Below are 5,962 nucleotides of genomic sequence, written 5' to 3'. Positions count from 1 at the left end.
CTATTTGTGTTGCTTGTCTGTCATACCTACGTGAATGAATTTACACGCATATATGTCTTCTAGAAAATTCTAGATGTTGCTTTTCTTTCATTATCTGTTTTCTTGCTTTGGACACTGAGATAAGGCCACTTGAAACAAAAGGCTACAAACCAGCCAAAGACCATCAAAAACTTCCAAAAGGAACGTAAAACCTAAGAAATTCCAGTTTTAAGTTGGCAAGTCAATAAATCCTCTGGAAATTTACCAGATACTGCCTGAAATTTGTTCTATCTAGTTTTTTAAAATACTCTTAGTTCTCACATCAATTCAGTTCCAAATTTAAAAACTATATATATTTAGGGTCTGTAATTGTGAATTGTGTGTTTTTGTCACTATAGTAAAAGTATCTTTATAGATTTTTAAATGAATGCCAGTACTTGCTAATTGATTCTGCATGTTTTCCATTAACATTTACATGAATGATTAACAAATAGGATCTCAATGAAGGAGAAATTACAGGGACTATTTACAAGGCCATCACATTTCAGCTTACCTCCAAGCTGTGGCTTCTACCCCATTGATCATATTTCTCAGTTTGCCAACATTCTGGCGGTCATAAAACCAAGACTTCAAGCAGTTAAATATTGCTTAAAAGACAATTTCCCACTAGGTTACTTTCTGTAAATCTGAAAATATATTACAATATGAGGATACCTGTTTGCAGGGCAGGATCTTTGCAGTGGGATTGAAGGGGAAGAAACTTCACTTTGTCTTTGTCTCCCAGATCCCAAATGGATCCAGGCATGTGATTTGTCACTTCTTTAGTTACTGCTGGAAGCTCTTTGAAAACATACCTCATATTTTCTGGTTTCTGTCTTTTTGTAAGAATTTTGAATATAATACAATAGTGAAATTTGTAAAATTGATTCTCTAAGTTCTCTTGTCCCTCATTTTGACCCTCATAGGCACCACCTTTTGATCCCTGGGTTTCCCAAATTACTCCCATATTTGTCCCAAGCACCCCTTCATGATCTAAAGCAGGTGTTCTCTCCTTTTTCTCTCCCATTTCAAATTTGGAAGTCAGTTGGCTGGAAAATGTCTTCTCACTAACCTGTTAATGGCTGAAAGGTTTTTCATATGTTACTCCTTCTAGAGAGATTTGTATTTTTACCAGAACTGATTTGCCCTTATTCAAAGAAATAAATCTATGAAGATTGTGGCAAAACTGATTTCTTTTCTTTTGAGACGGAGTCTTGCTCTGTCACCCAGGCTGGACTGCAGTCTCAGCTCACTGCAACCTCCGCCTCCTGGGTTCAAGAGATTCTCCTGCCTCAGCCTCTGGAGTAGCTGGGATTACAGTCACGCGCAACAATATCCGGCTAATTTTTGTATTCTTAGTAGAAACAGATTTCACTATGTTGGCCAGGCTGGTCTCAAACTCTTGACCTTGTGATCCACCCGCCTCGGCCTCCCAAAGTGCAGGGATTACAGGCGTGAGCCATTGTACCGGGCCCAACTGATTTATTTTCTTAAGCAATATGCTTTTCACTCCCTCATTTGGCCAATTGCTGTTGAATTAAGTTACTACTGTGACAGAGGAACTTTGCCAGGAGCTGATGGATGGCCAGATGGGACAGACATAGATCTTGCTTTTAAACAGCTTCCAGTGGAATAAGCAGTACAACCTTTTGGACAGGAGGCACCAGGCTAGTAGGGACCTTATTTGCTTCTGTAGCCCAATGCCAACAGAAAGCCTGTGGTTCATAGAGCGCAATAAAATTTGTTGAGATTAAAGAGGTAATTGAGAGATAAAGATAAGTGAAGCTTTCCCTATTTTCTGCAGCCTTGCAGGCGGTGGCAGTGAGGCAGTCCATTTTGGAACTAGAAGTTTAATGGGACCCCCGTAAAGGCAAACACATCTTTGATTGGCTGGTGTTGCTAAAAAGCAGAAGAAAAACAAAACAAACCTCCCAAAACTGTGAGTAAGACAAAAAGCAAAAAATCAAAGTCTGCATCTGAAAGATGGAAAGGACAGTCTATTGAGTCTTTGAAACCCTACTTGGGGGCTCTAGGGTTTTGGCTACAAGTCAAGATGAGGATCATAAGAATAATTGAATCAAGGTAATCAGGATAGGAATAAACTGATGAAAGATGTGTTAATATTTGGTGAGAGATTTTTTAAATGTGGCTGAGTTTTAAATTTTTTATTTAAACAATAGCATTCACAATAGTCGTTGCTATAACATAAAAGTCCACATAGCCATTGAAATCATGTATAGATTTGATTATAATGTGTGTGTGTGTGTGTGTGTGTGTGTGTGTGTGTATACACATAAAAACAAGTTTGACCGAAAACACACTAAAATGTTAAGTAACAATGATTATCACAAGGAAGTGGAATTATGGATGACTTTGATTTTCATTCCTATATTTTCTTTATTTTCCCAAAGTGTTTAAGTAACAAATATTGATAGCCAGAAAAATGTTGGTGTAAAGCAGTAGTAATTATTTAATGCCACTAAAACATTTTCCTGACAAGATGTGTGTGGAAAATTCAAGATTGTAATTCTGGGTGTTAAGAGAGGCTTAACAGAGATCTGCCTTTTAAATGTCAGTGAGGACAAACACCCTGCTCTCAATCAAGAAACTGCACTTCTGACCTGGAAGTGTTTTAAGTACGTTTTGCTTTAATCTGATTTATAAAACAAACAAAATATATCTAAATAACAACTCTGAGGGATGAAAAGGCAGCAAATGTCACATTCTCTGAAAAGCTCTTGGAGGGGGAAAGGGGATGATGGAGCTGGAAGTGAAGAGATGGGAAGAAAATGACAACTTTCCCTAAAGGCTGATTCTGTGATAATATTAAGTTGTGAAAACTCCTCTACTCTTTCTCCCCACTTGAGTCAAGACAAAAATAAAGCCACGTGTAGATGTCTTGTATACGTAGCCCAAACTGGATTGAACTTTTAACAAATCTATTGAGATTTGTTGGTGGTATTTATCCTTTTCTGTTTAAATTGAAGTAGTTGAAAAATGTCTTTGTGGTATATACAAAAATGTAAACAATGACTAAAGCTTTGGAAAGGTAGATTTTGAGATGCTTTTTATTTTCTTCTTTTGCTTATGTTCTAAATTTTATTTTTCCTATGAGCATATATTACTGGTACAACAAGAAAAAAAGGATAGCACTTGAGAGGATCAAGATTAAGTAAAACAAAACAAATGTGTATGAACGGAGAAGAGACAATGAGAAAACATACCCACCACTACTGGGTTTTCTTTGGGACATAGTGTAAGGGATGGATAGGTTTTTACTCTTACTTCTGTCTTAGGGTGTTAGCCATACTTTCTAAAATGGGCATGAGAAAATGATACATATATCATGATCTCGCTTCGTAAAACACAAAATTGCATACCTATATAGTATATAGATTTTGCAGGGAAATGTTTAGAAGTATTTAGACTAACCTGGGAAAGTGATCTTTTTCTGGGAAGATGGATTAAAAGTGAGAGAGGAAGAAAAATTGCTTTTTTTTCATTGACATGAGTGTTCTGTTTGATGTTTGGCAACAAAAATGTATGACTTTAGTAATTTTTACAACGACATTGAAAAGGAAACAAACACAAGAAAAGCTTGACAGACCCAGTTTAGTCTCAGCTGGTTCCTTTGCACTCTTTCACATGTGCTTCCTTTGGAACCTAGAGGGGAAGATTATTTTCTGTCGTGTAGCTCTACCATTTTAGTCTGGGCTCCCACTCAGGTTACGGGCCCTTTTAATTATTTCAAATACATTCTAAAAACAAATATTTATTTTTCCATAAAATTCTCCCCATTTTTGCAATGTAGTTGAAAAGCAGGGAGCCAAGAAGAGTTAATTTGGAATCCTGGACTTCTTTTCATTTTACATGTTAATGTAGTTCGGATCTGTGTCCCTGCCCAAATCTCATATTGAAATATAATTCTCAATGTTAGGCCTGGTGAGAGGTGATTGGATCATGGGGGTGGATTTCTCATGTATAGTTCAGCACCATCCGTCTTGGTACTGTCTTCACAGTAGTGAATGAGTTTTCATGAGACCTGGTCATTTAAAAGTGTGTAACTCCTCCTCCCTCATTTTCTTGCTCCTGCTTTCACTGTGTGATGTGCCTGCTCTCCCTTGCCTTCCACCGTGACTGGAAGCTTTCTGAGGCCTCGCCAGAAGCAAATGCCACTATGCTTCCTATACAGCCTGCAGAACTGTGAGCCAATTAAACCTCTTTCATAAAAAAATAAATTACCCAGTCTTAGGTTTTATAACAATGTAAGAATGACCTAATGCACATGTCTACCATATAGGAGATGACAGGACCTATGAATATTAAAAATCAGTCATTTGGCCTTATTTTTTTGCTTTTGAAAACGAGACTGATGGGTAAATAGTACTGTTCATCTCATTTAATGGTGTCCCCTATGGCTACATACAAAGCAAAACAAAAATCTGCAGAGGTCAATAATTTTAGTAACCCAAAACCTAGCAAATTCTTCATGGCATTTCCATTTATTGTATCAGCTTTTAAAAAGGAGAATTCCGTCTTAGAAGACACCAGGGATGTGGAGCTCAAAGAACCATTTTGATAGGGCTGTAGTATTCAGTTGTGCAGACTGGGCAGTACACAAAGGTGCTGTGTGACTTCAGTGTTGTGCCTACCCACAGTTCTCTCGTTCTTCCTGTGATAAGTTGAATTCTATTCTCTACCACTTTCCCAAAAAAAAAAAGGATATGCTGGAGTCCTAACCCCTAGTCTCTCAGAATATGACCTTATATGGAGATAGGGTCATCACAGAGCGAATCAAGTTGAAATAAATTCTTTAGGATAGGCTGTAATCCAGTGTGACTGGCATCCTTATTAAAAGGGGAAATTTGGACACAGAGATATGCACAGAGGGAATACAATGTATAGACACAGGGAAAACACCATGTAAGGGGCAAGAGATGGCCAGGTCCACAAGAAGTTAGAGGAGAGGCATGGAACAGATTCTGCTTCACAGCCCTAGGATAGAACCTCCGCTGCTGACACCTGGATTTCAGACTTCTAGCTGCCAGAACTGTGAGACAGTTTCTGTTGCTGAAGCCACCCAGTTTGCGGTACTGTGTTATGGCAAGCCCAGGAAAATTATATGCCCCCACCCCTGCCCTGAACTTTTCTCAATTTTTATCTTTTCATGCCTTTTTTTCCCCTACTTCCTCTCTCTGACTTTTCTTGTCCGTGGAAACTCATATATAATCCTCTCCTCTGCTCTGGGTTTTACCAATTAGTTGAAAATGTGGTTAGAGTGTTCACCGAAATAAGCCAGACCGTAAGAAATTTCCAAAGAAGAAGAAAGCCTGTTTGGAGCATCACTGTTATTAGTCGTTGTGTTTTTGTTTAATTTATATTTCAGGCCTTACCAAAGCCAGTGTGTTTGACTCTATGTAGCATATAGTGTAGATCCGAAGTCATATCTGAGCAAACACCTCCTAAATAATGGCCGGATGCATGCAGAACATCGTGTTCATCAAATAACACTGCATTCTGTACTTCATACAAATGATCACTTATTGGCCATCATCTGTGATCGTCAAGCACCTCTGTGCTGTTTGTTTTACTTTCTGCCTAGCAGACAGACTTTTTCGTGATCACAGGAATTGCTTTTTATCTTAGCAGTCAACATTGTGTATGAGCTTGATTTTATATAGCAATCTGTCAGGAATAAAGACAAAACAAATCCCAAGCAACATCTCAGGCGGTTCTGAAACCAGTACTTTCCAAGAAGTACTGTGTTCTGATTTGTCAGGATGAGTTCTCACCAGCAGCATTCCCAGCCAGGATTAGACAGCATTACCCAAGTAGTAAACTTAAAGCTCCAGTAGTAAACATAAACTTAACCTTTGTTTCTTTGGGGAACAAGAGGAAGGAGCATCAGTAGGATCTTTTCTCTGAAAAATACAACTGAAGTCTC

At 38.2% G+C, this 5,962-nt stretch overlaps 1 pseudogene; it reads right to left on the bottom strand.

Annotated features, from left to right (window-relative positions):
• LOC105545456 overlaps positions 1-5,962 on the bottom strand; it is a 174,290-nt pseudogene that overhangs the window by 137,031 nt on the left and 31,297 nt on the right.

Source organism: Mandrillus leucophaeus, unplaced genomic scaffold, assembly GCF_000951045.1.
Source record: "Mandrillus leucophaeus isolate KB7577 unplaced genomic scaffold, Mleu.le_1.0 Scaffold329, whole genome shotgun sequence".
NCBI lineage: Eukaryota > Metazoa > Chordata > Mammalia > Primates > Cercopithecidae > Mandrillus > Mandrillus leucophaeus.
The sequence above is the reverse complement of the archived record's forward strand: the minus strand, read 5'-3'. Positions and strand labels throughout refer to the sequence as shown.